Raw genomic sequence first — 12,867 nt, 5'->3', positions numbered from 1 at the left:
ATGGTGGGTGTGGCTTGCCAGGCTAGCTTCAAGGCCCCACAGTGTTCTAAGGCAGATTTGGTAGCAGCAGCAATGCTAGCACTAATGCTCCACATTGACAAAAGTAGCAACCTTGTAAAGAGGCCCATGAGACATTCAAATGTGCCTGTTTTCCCCAACGTCATCTCTGATTACATCTCTTGGGCCAATTACTACTCTATGGATGCCCTTCATATTCATATAGCATTCACATTGGGGGGAGAAGACTCAATAGGAAGATTAGCGCATGGGGGGGGGGGGGCATTTGTTTTTAGTGCATTGCATTTCAATAGTCATAATCTAATATTGCCTTCTTATCACATCTAAATTGAATCACTATATTTTCTCAACGGCTTAAATGTAAAATGTAACAATGTTTAACAAAATAAAAAAAGAGAGATAACAAGAGTCTTTTTGTTTCTTTTTTATTTTTTTTTAACTTGACTGAAAGACAGAGAAGGCTTGTATCCGGGTGACTGTGCTATTTCCCCTCCTCCCCTTTCCAACAAATTCATAATTTACCAGCCAGCCAACATTAGGAGGATGAATAGAGGGCTGGAGGGGGCGCCGGAATGCCTCTTGGGTGCTTTCCAAAAAAAGGAGCTTAGCCTGGGGAGATGACCTGTGCAGGTTCATTTAAAAGGCACCAACCTTCATCGTAGTTTCCGACATCCTTTGCTAAAAATATCAACATACTATATTTATGTTTATACCAGCTGGGAGGAATGAGTCAAAAAGGGACACAAGCCCTGACAGAAAATGGGGGCAGGGGGAGGAACTTTCAGCAGTTTCATCCGGAACAATAAGTCCCCCAGTTATTGAGGGGGAGAAATTTGATTCCCACTTTCCTTCCTGTCCTCCCCAACTAAATATAACACTTCCAGACTGGCAAAATCTGTTTTGACACTGTCTAGTCATGGGAAGTCTGTTGATATTTCATCTGGCTCCAAAGGTGACCAGTATTCTTGCATGTAAACACAAAAAGGAAGGTTTGGAAGGTACATTTGACCTCACTAACCGGGCACTAATTGACGCATGAGCACAGTCATGCGTTGCACAGACTAGGAATTAGATTATTAACGCCCCCAGACTAGAGCCACGTGACCTTAAAATATGTCCAAGTATTGGCCCCGGGATTAGAAAAAAAATAATTCAGCGGCTGAAGCTGGTTTCACTGAGCAACACGTAATTTGGTAGACATGAGTTGACCCACAAAAAAAATATCAAAAAGCCATGCGCGAAAACAGTGAGTCCGTCATCTTGATTTAAAGCTTCCGTGGTCATTTCGGCAGTGGCAGATGTGAGTCTTAATGTTTGTTTTTTATATTCAGCCCGAAAAGGTGGTTTCACTTATCAACATGAAATTTGATGGGATGATCAAATATCAATCATGAGTAGTCCCACAAGTTTCTAAGAAGCTATATCCGAAAGGCTACAGGAAGTCTGCCATTTTGATTTTAGGGCCGTCTTGGACATCTCTATAGGTCCTTCAATGTCATGTTCTAGAGATTTTGTTTTTCCAAAACTAAATTGTGAAAAGATCAAGCTTCCGTCATTTTGTGTGGGCTGAGCTTGACAGTGAAGCTTGGTGACTTGCCACAGTGGTCTTGTTTTTGTTACATGGTGGGGCCAATATTCTGGGATTTCACAGAGTTGTGGAGCCCACCCGTCCTTGTGCTATTTTGCTGGGCCCCACAAGTTTAGACCTCATTTTGTGGGTCAAAACTTGGTTTTAGGGTTTAGGTTTGAATTGGGTTGAGGTTAGGGTAAGGAATGGGGGTAGGCAATCATTATTGATGGTTGGGGTTAGGGGAAGGCACTAGGAAATGCATTATGTCAATGAGATGGCCCGACATAGATAGCACCGTGAGTGTGTGCGTGCGCACGTGCATGTTGCAGCCATGCTTGCGCCAAGCACCAGGTCAAAAATATTTATAGACCTCATTAGACACTTCCCGCTCAAGTCAGGGTCACAGCACAATAGGGTTGGTTGCAAAACACACACACGCACGCACACAAGCAGGTAGTGCCCACTTAAGACGCCAAAACAATGTAAAAATGAATTCCATTCCGAGTTAACTCTGCGGATATGTCATCTGCTTTGCACATTTGGCATCAGAATCATCCCGCTGACTGATGATGCACATTCTCTCACTCACAAACAAGTCACCATGATTTTTTTATTATATCCTGGCATTTAAAAAAAAAAAAAAATATATATATATATATAGAAAAACGGCCAAGAAAATGGATGGATGGATGGATGGATATATATATATATATATATATATATATATATATATATATATATATCCATAAGCTACACGGGTCATCCCAAAACAATACTGGACAGCGTCCGTCTGCTTTTGTTGCACCTATTGCAAGACAGAATTGGAGGAGCTGTCACACACAGCAGAGAAAGAACAGGGAGAATCGGCATGGACTGGATTAGTAGATGCAGGAACATCATTAGAAATGAAATCTCCCTTGAGGTCAAACGTCATATGACAAGGTCCCGTGCAGGTCGTGAGCGCTCACAGAATCTTATCTCGGGACACATACTGACACACACACATGCACAAAGAGACGCATCAATCGGGGCTGCTGTGAATTTAACTTGCAACTGGCTGGGTGAGTGATGTCTTTTGGGGATGATGCCCTTGGGACTGGTGCCATTTCACTCCCTCCCTCCTTCTTCCATCTCCCTCCCTCACCCTGAGCCGCCGCACTGCAGAGGAAACTTGAACTGTGCCCACTGCCCAGCTTCTGTCATGATCCCGCCAGTCGCACTCAAACTGCACTTTACACATAAAATGTGAGTTCTAGTCAAGCAAATGAGCACTTTGCTGGTTTCCTTCCATGTACCACATCACCTTCAGCATCACACTGAGGGGCAGCATTAATGATTGTGGCTTTTTACTTTAACTATGTGGCTTTTTACTTAAAACGCTAGCCCAGAGCTGTAAACAACCCCTATATTACAAATAATACCTTACGTGTGGCTTTAAATATTTTCCCGAGACGCAAGGTAATCATATCCTTAAAAAAAAAACCTTGTTACTTTTGCTTCCTTCTCCTGCTGCCTCAAAAAGCACTAAAGGAGAACAAAGCAGCATGCATGCACATTCAGCGGACTCCATAAAGGGGGAAAGTCGGGTTTACTTTGTAGAGAATTTGCACGCTCATGCAGCATAAGCTGTTTATTGCCCTCTTGTGGCAAATATTCTTAAAAATTGCCTTTTATGTGCAGACACTGCCATCAGGTGGCGTATAAGACAAGAACACAACTAAGCTTTTTTCCCACCACTCGAGACATTTTAGAGAGTACTGGAAAGAATCCCAGCAGTCCCGAGCTCAGCTACAAACAAAAATAAATCGATCATCTAGTTTTTGTCAAGTGTCATTACATCTAAATTGAAGCTTTTTTTCTGATTTAGTCAATATTTTAAAATTATCTTCTTTATTTATGACATTTTTGGTATTGTTTTGCAGTATGTATTTTGGGCAATCTCACCATAAAGTGCCTTTGTTATCGTCAAAATTTAGAATTATGAAAGTCAAGAGGACTCCTTGTAAGATGCCAAACATTTGTATACATACCAGTACAATGTTTAAGTCTTTTGAAATTTGTTTCTTTCATTTTATACATTTTTCCCCCATTATATGTGATGTTTGGCAAGTCCCACACATTACTCTGATAGCTACCATGTACAATGTGTGTATGATTTTATTTTCTACGACAAGTTAGGGATAAAATGAGTCATTTTGATCATATATCATTTTATTACTTATGTCATGTGTTGTATTTTCATAATCACATTGGACATTTTGCATGTCCCCCTGTCATTATGTGATAACTGCACATGAGACATTATTTCCAGCATTTTATTTAGTAGTAAATATTTAAATTTCCTACGATTGGCTGCCAACCAGTTCAGGGTGTACCACGCCTACTGCCCAAAGCCATCTGGGATAGGCTCCAGCGCCCCCCGCCACCCTGGTGAGGACAAGCAGTTGAGAAAATGGATGGAGGGATATTTAAACTTCTGTTTTGTAATTGTCATCACATTATGTGTGGTAGGATGTTGTCAAGTTAAACATGTCTAACCTGTTATTAAAAAAAAAAATGACATAAACACTTTAAGAAATGTAAAAAATATTTGGGAAATTAGCCAGCTTTTAAGTAAAGGCCCACTATGCTCATTAATTGCAAACATTCGCCGTCAAAAATGCCCTCCAAGTCAATGTCCACTGTGTCAGCGGCTTGCAGGTTATTTATTTATGTTTAATTGAATCTCACGTTTTGGGGTAATATAGGGAAGTTTCAAATTGTAGTTTTATTGACTTACTTCCAAATAAGAGTTTTCGACGAAGTTCCATGTACGAGTCTAAAACAAACAAATAGACAAAAAAAGCTAGAACCTACGATTGTTTTGTGGAGCTTTGAATCGTTGCATGAAAGAGTGATGTCCCTCCGCTCCGCGTGGTGGCAACAACGCTATAAAGGCGAATAAAGCAGTGCATTATGGGTAAGAACTTTAATTTAAAACGACGTGTTAGTGCTTAGTCGTCGACGTCGGAGCTACGCACACGAGTCGTGTCTGAGAACCAGCTTAAAACCCCGACTTTTAAAACAAAAGCTCACTTTTGACTTAGTTTTGCAATGTATATTGAGTCACTGGATATGACCAGCTCTAAACACATGGACGCCGTTCGGTTAACCTTGAAACCCGCAACCAAGCTACGGTGGACGCAACTCCGCGTGGCCTCCGAGGAGGACGAAGCCTTCGGACAGTGTCGACGCAGCGCCACTGGTGTAAAGTCCACGAGTACAACGAAGCGCCACGGACGAGACCGCAGTCGAAAATTGGCCAGAGGCCCTTACAACACCGAGCCGAGAAAGGAGCGACGAACAGCGGCCTGCGCGAGACGACTTGCCCCGGGAGCAATGGCGCCGGAGAACACGACGCAGTACCTGATACGAGAGCATGAAGACAACATGGCGTCGAGTAGCATGAACCGAGAGAACGAATCCCCCTCGTCGCTGGGTACTTCATCTCTTCTTTACGGCGAATGCCTTTCACCCGGCCGCGTGTACGCAGCGCTGGATTCTGATTATTATGACAATTGTCTTGCCTTCCAACAGAGGGACTTTGAAGAAATGTTTGGCTCGTGTTGGTAACACCGAGGACCGAATGATGATGCAGCAACTTTCCCCCCTTGTCGCAAAAGGTGTGAATATTGCATTTACACCCCCCCCCCCTTTTCTGCGACCAAATTGGAGAAAAGCGGTGCTGCTTGTGTCAATTGTGTCATTGTCGCACGATTCATGGGCTGTATTTGTCTCGCAGTGGGCGCCCTGTAGGGAGTGCTCTTCTCCCCGCAAAAGCCTCCCCACCGCGCCGGCCCCCCCGCCCTCTCGACCAACGAGCGGAGCAAAAGCCACCTGAGCTGGCGGTGTGGCCACTGCTTGAAAAGTCAGGTAACCAAGCAACCAAGGGCAGGTATTGTTGCAGTGCTTTGTCCTGTGAATGGTGCCATGCAACCTGTGTCACTGTGTGAGCGTTTTCCAGGTCAGCCCTGCCTGCCTGCCTGCCTGTCCGCCTACCGGGGACTACAGGCTCTGCCCCGGGGAGACCCAGGAGCTCCTGAAAGGTGACTTTAGTCCATTCCAAGACATTTTTTCTAAACTCAATTGCAAGAGTTTACGGATCGGTTTTGGACCGGGTCAATGTTGTAAATAGACGTGGCGTGGATCTTTGTTAATGGAGATTTATCATGTGTGCAGTTTATCCCAAAATAAAATCTAATGATGTAACCTTGAAACTTTTGTGTTCTGACGTGTTATATGATGCCAAAGAAATCCAGTATGTCAGCAGACCATTGATCAGGTACGGAACCATGTTGGTCTCTATAATTATAATACAAAGACAAGAATGATATTTCCGACATGGGCTGTTCCAAGATACTGAGCGTAATAAAAAAAAGGGAGAAAAAAATAATGTGCAAGCTGTAATTTCAAACAAGCTATTAACTCACAAAATAGTGAACTCTTATTAATTCTTAATTCTGCGGTTGGACAACATGTAAGGACAAAAAGTAGCTTTTTGGGTGGCATAAAACTACAGTATATCACTAATCCTTGAAGGGAAATATGTTTGGTTAGCCATTTTCACATACTTGTTTCGTTTACTTTTTTGCTAGTCAAGATGTAATTAATGTAAAACAATACTGTAGAAGTCATGTCACAAATTCTCTGGTTCTCTGGCAGTATCTGCATTATAAATAGAAGCATTAACTGCCAAAAGGACTCCCTGAAAGATGTACTAAAATAAAACATCCTTAAGCACAACGAATAAGTACCACTGCTGTCTTAACTCGTACTTTTCAGCCTTGAAGGGAAATGTATTGACTGCATGCATCGTCATATTGCGTCTATGATAACCTGTGTTTTTTTTTTTAAGAGTAACAACACTAAATCGACTTTTTTTTGCTGAAACTATAAATTGGTGTCTACATGTCCTGATCATGGGCTCGTTGCACAAATCCTCTACTTCCTGAACTCTACCACTCCTTCATTTCCTGTCTTTCATGATTGGACAAACTGATTAATCCAGGTGTGCCTGACCTCAGTAACCACAACAATAGCCAGACACCTGGATTAATCAGTTTGTCCAATCATGAAAGACAAGAAATGGAGTGGTATTGAGTTCAGGAAATAGTGGATTTGTGCAAATAGCCCATTTGACATTTTAGTCAGTGCATGTTTGTTGAAAGCTTGAATTTTGGTCAAAAACTGTTTGGCGCCATCTTAAGCTTGCACTATTTGACTGTCATTACACGAGAAGCTACATTCTGCTTCACTTATGGCGCTTGACGTAGTCTCCCCCGCCACCTATGGCGTTCGATTTGTGCCACAATTACGCAAGCGTAATGGGAAATACTGTGCACAAAAGCATGTTTCGTGCGTACAAAAAGTGTCTCACGTGCAAGAACTTCTCGGGCACGCTTCTTTCTGCTACAAGTACAATACCACTTAATTCACGCTTACGATACTAGAGTCGAGCCGGTGTCGGTACCAGATGTGATCGGGCTCCCAGATTGTATCGGGGTCGTCTACTGATGGCTGGAGATTATTCGTTTACAGTTGTTCAATAAAGTTATTTGAAAATTCAAAAAATCGGTGGACGTCAAGACATTGGAAAGAAAATATTAAAGATGTTATTTAAATAAAATATATGGACTGAAATTGTCAAAACGTGAATGAATACACCTAATAAAAAAGCAGGATACTTGAAGATTTAATAAATAAATAAACTAGATTGAAGCGCCGATGACGTCAGTACAGCAGCGCTAACGAAATGCAGAAGTGTTAACTTCGGTTTGGGTTCTTTTTGAGCAGTTCACAAATTACAAATCACTAAAATAGCCTTAATGATAATAGGACCACATTAGCAATAATAAACTGACAATATTTGTCACATCTCAGGCAATTTGTGCATTTATCATTTATTCAATCTGTTTTATTATTTATTCAATATATCTTGCTTTTATATACATAGGTTTATTTACATTTTTACAATTTCAGCACATACATTTTGTTTAAATTATATCTTTAATATTTTCTTTCCAATGTTTGTCATCAATTGGATAATTTCTAGCCAATCCTGTATCGTGACGTGCTCATTAAGCGACCCCGATACTATCTGGCAGGCTGATCACATTTGGTACCGACACCGGTAAAACTAACGTTCTCTTCCATTGGGACGGGCATGGAGCTTGTGTAGTGTACACCTTCTGCTCTAACTACTGATGCGTTTAAGGTACACAGAATGTGTCGAAATTTGTAACTCTTGCCTACAATTTTAATAAACTCTTCCTGAAGACTCCAACTTGTAGCATGTACTCAATGATAGCTGATTTGAAATATGCTTCAAAATATATATGGAAATTGCTACATGATTTTTGTTTTTATTTTAACTAATGGCTCGTTTTTGAGGGTTTGCGGTCAGAGTAAGGTCCTAATAAGAAACAGGTAGCAGTGTGTTCAGAAATTAGGGGGACAAAGAATAATCCAGAAGACAAATTAAGAAAAAACACCAGTGTTTTATCAAAAACAAACAATGTACTGTAGCTTGCTGAGATGTGGCAGTTAATTGTTGGGTACAGTCCCAATAATAAAATACGACTGCAGAAAAATAATAAAAAGCATTTTCTCTTACCTGAATCAAGCTAACTGTAAAGTAGGACATTTGTATGCTACTTGCACTATAGGAAAATCCTTATAGTGTTATTTAAAATTTAAATTTAATGTACATTTTACATAATTTTATTTATGTAAATTTGTTGTTCATAAATGATTATTCATACACAAAAGTCAAAACGTGAGTTGGGGTGCGAGTGTTGGAACGCGGCCAGCAGTGACCGGAATTGGCGCTGTGTGAAACACATCTACCCCATTCTGTCATAAGGTTGGAGGACCGTTGAGTTGTGAATGGGGAGAGGGTTGGGCGTGTTGTGTCTGTGATTGACAGCAGTAATTCGCAAAGAAGGCGTGTACGAGATGAGCCGGTGGGTGGTGAAGGCGACTACGTCATGCGACACAAGTGACGTAGTTTATAATGTAATTGTGTAATGAGAGGACACACAGCCAAATTGTGTTTATCATAATAATAATAATATAATAAACAAGCCTCCCCATAATACAATAAAAAATTATAGCCGGCACACATTGAGCGTTTGGCTTCTGCAGTTCTCCAAATAGACACATGATGGCAGTAGCGTGTCACAACTGGAGGCACTCTGCATGTTGCTTGCCTTTCAAATATAATTCCTCTGATACTATTCAACAACAATTCATATACAGTAATTACTACACTATTTCAGTAGTTGTGGATCCTCTAATTATTAGTCTAATACCTCCTCTGAAGCTTCATGTATGTCTAATTGATAGATTTTTTTGGGGATTTTTTTTGTTGCACCCACTCAAACACGCACACATACAAACCCACGCTAACCTGCATCGTAGGGCAAGTGACAGTTCCACTCCGCCACCTGGAGCCCTGTATGTCTAATTGTAAGCATGTGAGATGTATTTGGAGTGACGTCACCGCTGCTGCTTGGCCTTCATTGGCCGTGTGCAGCTGTGTAGAGTGACGGCCAGCAATTTACACTTGAACACAAAGTGTGTGTGTGCGTGAGACACTTGGACAGGACCACCAGTGGAGGATTAATGAACGCTCCTTTAAAACTGCCTCACAATCCATCAATTTAAGATTGGTTCAGGCCCAGGTGTCTCGGTTGTCGTGTTTCTAACTATAGTTTACACTCTGGCCATGCAGCATAGATCAATTAATTACTTACCATGGCACCCATACTTCTACTTCCAGCTCACCGAACTGCACTATAACCCATGAGTCATTGACATTGTTAAAGAAATATCAGTGCATATTGTGTCACAAACCTACACATGTCCGTGTCCTGCCATGATGTCCTTTGCCTGTCCCTGTCTCTGCAGAGGCCAAAATGGGGGATAAGGACAGAAATAGATGTGGCACAAGCGTCCCTCGGACCCTTCTTGACTAATGAGCTGGGACGACAGGAGGGGTCAACTCCCTGGGAGGTAACATCCCCTTCTTCTTCTTGAGTCCTTGACCCATTTACCCTTTTTAGCTCGCTCTCTCTTTTTTTTTTTTTTTAAATATCACAATAGAACAAGGCCATTATTATTGACTATGTATATACGATTATGCAGAATGATGCAAATGAAAAGCACCAAAAATAGAAGCATTGTATATGGAAATCATTTAGTATACAGTAAGCATTGTACAGCATGTGAAACAAGACTGGAAGCAACAAATACGCAAAGCTGTATAAGCAGTTGAAAATGAATATGCATGAATAAAAAGGGTGAAAAGCAGCATTAGAAAACGGCATGTATCAAAAAGTGCATATTAAAGCTTTGACTTAATGTAAATACTGTTAGACTATCCTATACATTGTATGATGTGAATGTGAACAGCAGCAAGAGTAGTCAGCAGCACTTTATGTAGCAAATTAGCAATACAGACTTTTCTAGAGCTGTTCCTAATGTTTTGCCTCTCGTCCAATCAAATGAGTCAACCAAAGCCAATTACATGTAAATTTGTCGCCTCACATACGAGCATTTACATGTTTTTGTGTGTTTCGGCACAGCGGCGCGGACAGCTGTGTCATTGTCAGATGTCATGGAGGGCGGCGGCAAGTAAACAGCAGATGGCCGCTACCTGAACGCCTCGCCAACAGTGCTTGGTGCCAGAAAAAGTCAGCGGCCATCTTTAGCGCGCCTCCACCATGTGGATCAGGTGCATACATGCGTGTTGGGTGTGCGCATTATGGTACCTGTATAAACCCCTCTGATCTTTGACCTCGAGTTGTCTCGGCCTCTAATAGGGTGGAGATGCCATCTGAGGCCACTGTCGAGAAAAAAGAATCCTGAGTAGTCACATTGCGTCAACGCAGGTCAGCAACAACACTGCCATTGTGCTAAAAATAGACCAGGGACCAAAACCCTTCCAACAAGCCAACTGTATCCTGACTGGACATAACATTAGGTACACCTGAATTGAAATAAGACGATTGACTATACATGGATAAGGGAAAAAAAGCGTGCGGAACGTCAATTATTTATTTATTAGTCATTTATTTGTTATTCACAAATCCACAATCCAACCAAAACTTGACCATGGATACGCTAGCATTGTTTTGAATTATAGCAGGAATATTTCACCTTGTAATTGGCTCTTTGAAATCTGCCAAGCAAGCAGCAGTCAATGGCTCACTGTCTTGGTTTGAATTAAACCCTTTCAGGTCAGCCATTACATTTTTCTTCCATGTCATGAAAATGAACAAATTGTTTTTGAACTTAAAAACTAAACTAAAACTTCAGGGCCCTCCGCTGTCACCCATAATGTGTTGTCCCATTTCTTATTATTATTTTTCATTATCAGACATTTGGCCTCAAAAGCTCTGAGCAAACCCTCACAGAAAAAAAGTCCCTAGCGACGAGTGACCAAGTTGTGATGAAGACGCCGCCGCCTGCCAGCCGCCGGTCGTGACAAAACCGAGGTGTAATCATCTCAAGTCGATGCGGGACTGCGAGTTTTGGTGGCGGCTAAACAAGATTGAAGCCGATCGATACCGCACAGAGAGCCAAGGACAATATGAGCATGAACCCCCGCCTCCACTGGTCCAACACCTGCCACCAGACACGCGGCCTGTCAGTTATTTGTCACGAAGTGCGATTCAAGCCACACGCTGTCTTGCCTCTTCTGCTCTATAGCACGCATGGCCATGTCAGCTCGCCATGTTCACTTTCCCGAGGTTGCCCTTCATAATAGATGATAGAAATCGCCGATAGTTAGCGCACGATTTTTCATCAGCACTACTGGGGGAGCCAAATAGGACCACTTCTGGCGTGCTGTGCTCGGCTTGGCATTGGAAGCACTCTTTGCCGATGTCTGCCATCTATTGGTAGGGATGTAACGATAACGGCGATATTGCGATATTAAAACTGCCACAGTATCGTCGTCGTCATGTCACGATATTAAAAGCAGCACATATATTTAAAAACTCAGGTGATTTCAATTTGTGCAGTTCTAGCACCCTCTGGTGGCTAGTTTTTTTTTAGTGCAGCTTAATTTTCATAAGGCATGTTTTGCCCTTCTATGTTTAAAATCCACACTCATGGTCAGATGAAGGGGAACGTAATATGCTTATAAACAGAATATGTGGAGGAACTCAATGTGTGCGTGCAAGTAAGTGCCTCAACATGAAGTGTTAATAGATATTGTAGGTTGTTAATATGTATTGCTTTTATGTACAAAAACACAATATTGTGCTTTTTTTTAGTATGAGCTATTGTTTTTTTTGTTTGTTTTTTTACAATATTGGGACCTCTTTTTTATATCGTCAAACTCCCTACAATATTGTGATAATTGTGCTGTTGTGCGCTTCATATTGTGATAATATTGTATCGTGATGTTTGGATACATCCCTATCTATTGGTGAACGCTTTTATTATACATTAAAATGATCAGCAACAGTGAACATTAAAAAAATAATAATAATAGTGGGCCCCTCGCAGTGCCCATCTGAGCAAATTAGAAATACACCATTTCCTCGATTTCTTTGTGATTGGCAAGTATTTTCCCCAAGATGTTTCCAATCATTATCCAGAAGAATCAATACAAATTGAATTCTCTGTTCGCTTGGGTCACTAACTACCCCACCTTGCAACGCCACTTTGTACCACAAGAGGGTATTAGTGAGCTCATAAGGAGTTTTTCTATACATTTTCCAGACATGAATGTGGATTTTATATATATATATATATATATATATATATATATATAAAATTATGGTGTGTGCTAAATTCTCACCGGTAAAGCATGACTCACTGTCTCGCCGCCCGGAGACGGTAAAATAATGGTGAAGTGACAGCACTAAAATAAATAAAAAATAATGCTAATCCTCGCATGCTATTTGCAGGGAAAAGATGGGCCTCGGGCACACGTTGACTTCGGGGTCCATCTTACCTTTTAGCTGTCTAGTTTGTAGGAGTGTTTTTTTATTGAGCCACGGGGAGGGTGGCCGTGGGTGGCTGGCTGGCTGAGGCCGAGGGAATGAGCTGTCTGAGGAGGCAGGTTGACGCGGCGTGGGCGGCGGATGACACAGATGGGAGAGGAGGGCATCCGAGGGACGGCGAAACAACGTGACGGTGTGGCGTAAAGACAGCGAGTGCCCGAGCGACAACGCAATTCATGTACCACAGAGTGGAATAGAGAACCGATAGCCAGAAATAACAGCAAA

General features: G+C 41.7%; 1 long non-coding RNA gene across 5 annotated transcripts in view; it reads left to right on the top strand.

Annotated features, from left to right (window-relative positions):
• Nucleotides 1-4,545: 4,545 nt before the first annotated feature.
• The window catches only part of LOC144035348 (uncharacterized), a 51,246-nt gene continuing 42,924 nt past the window's right edge, over nucleotides 4,546-12,867 (top strand). For 2 of the 5 annotated variants that reach the window (XR_013288424.1, XR_013288426.1), the window contains exons 1-4: nucleotides 4,546-5,066; nucleotides 5,165-5,250; nucleotides 5,370-5,673; nucleotides 9,536-9,640. This is a non-coding gene — a long non-coding RNA (uncharacterized LOC144035348). Of the gene's footprint in view, nucleotides 5,067-5,164; nucleotides 5,251-5,369; nucleotides 5,845-9,535; nucleotides 9,641-12,867 lie in introns of those variants that run through there. The other 3 variants (XR_013288423.1, XR_013288425.1, XR_013288422.1) reach the window with 2 other exon arrangements.

This window comes from Vanacampus margaritifer, chromosome 15 (genome assembly GCF_051991255.1).
Source record: "Vanacampus margaritifer isolate UIUO_Vmar chromosome 15, RoL_Vmar_1.0, whole genome shotgun sequence".
Lineage (NCBI taxonomy): Eukaryota > Metazoa > Chordata > Actinopteri > Syngnathiformes > Syngnathidae > Vanacampus > Vanacampus margaritifer.
This window is presented reverse-complemented; position numbering and strand designations above follow the sequence as displayed.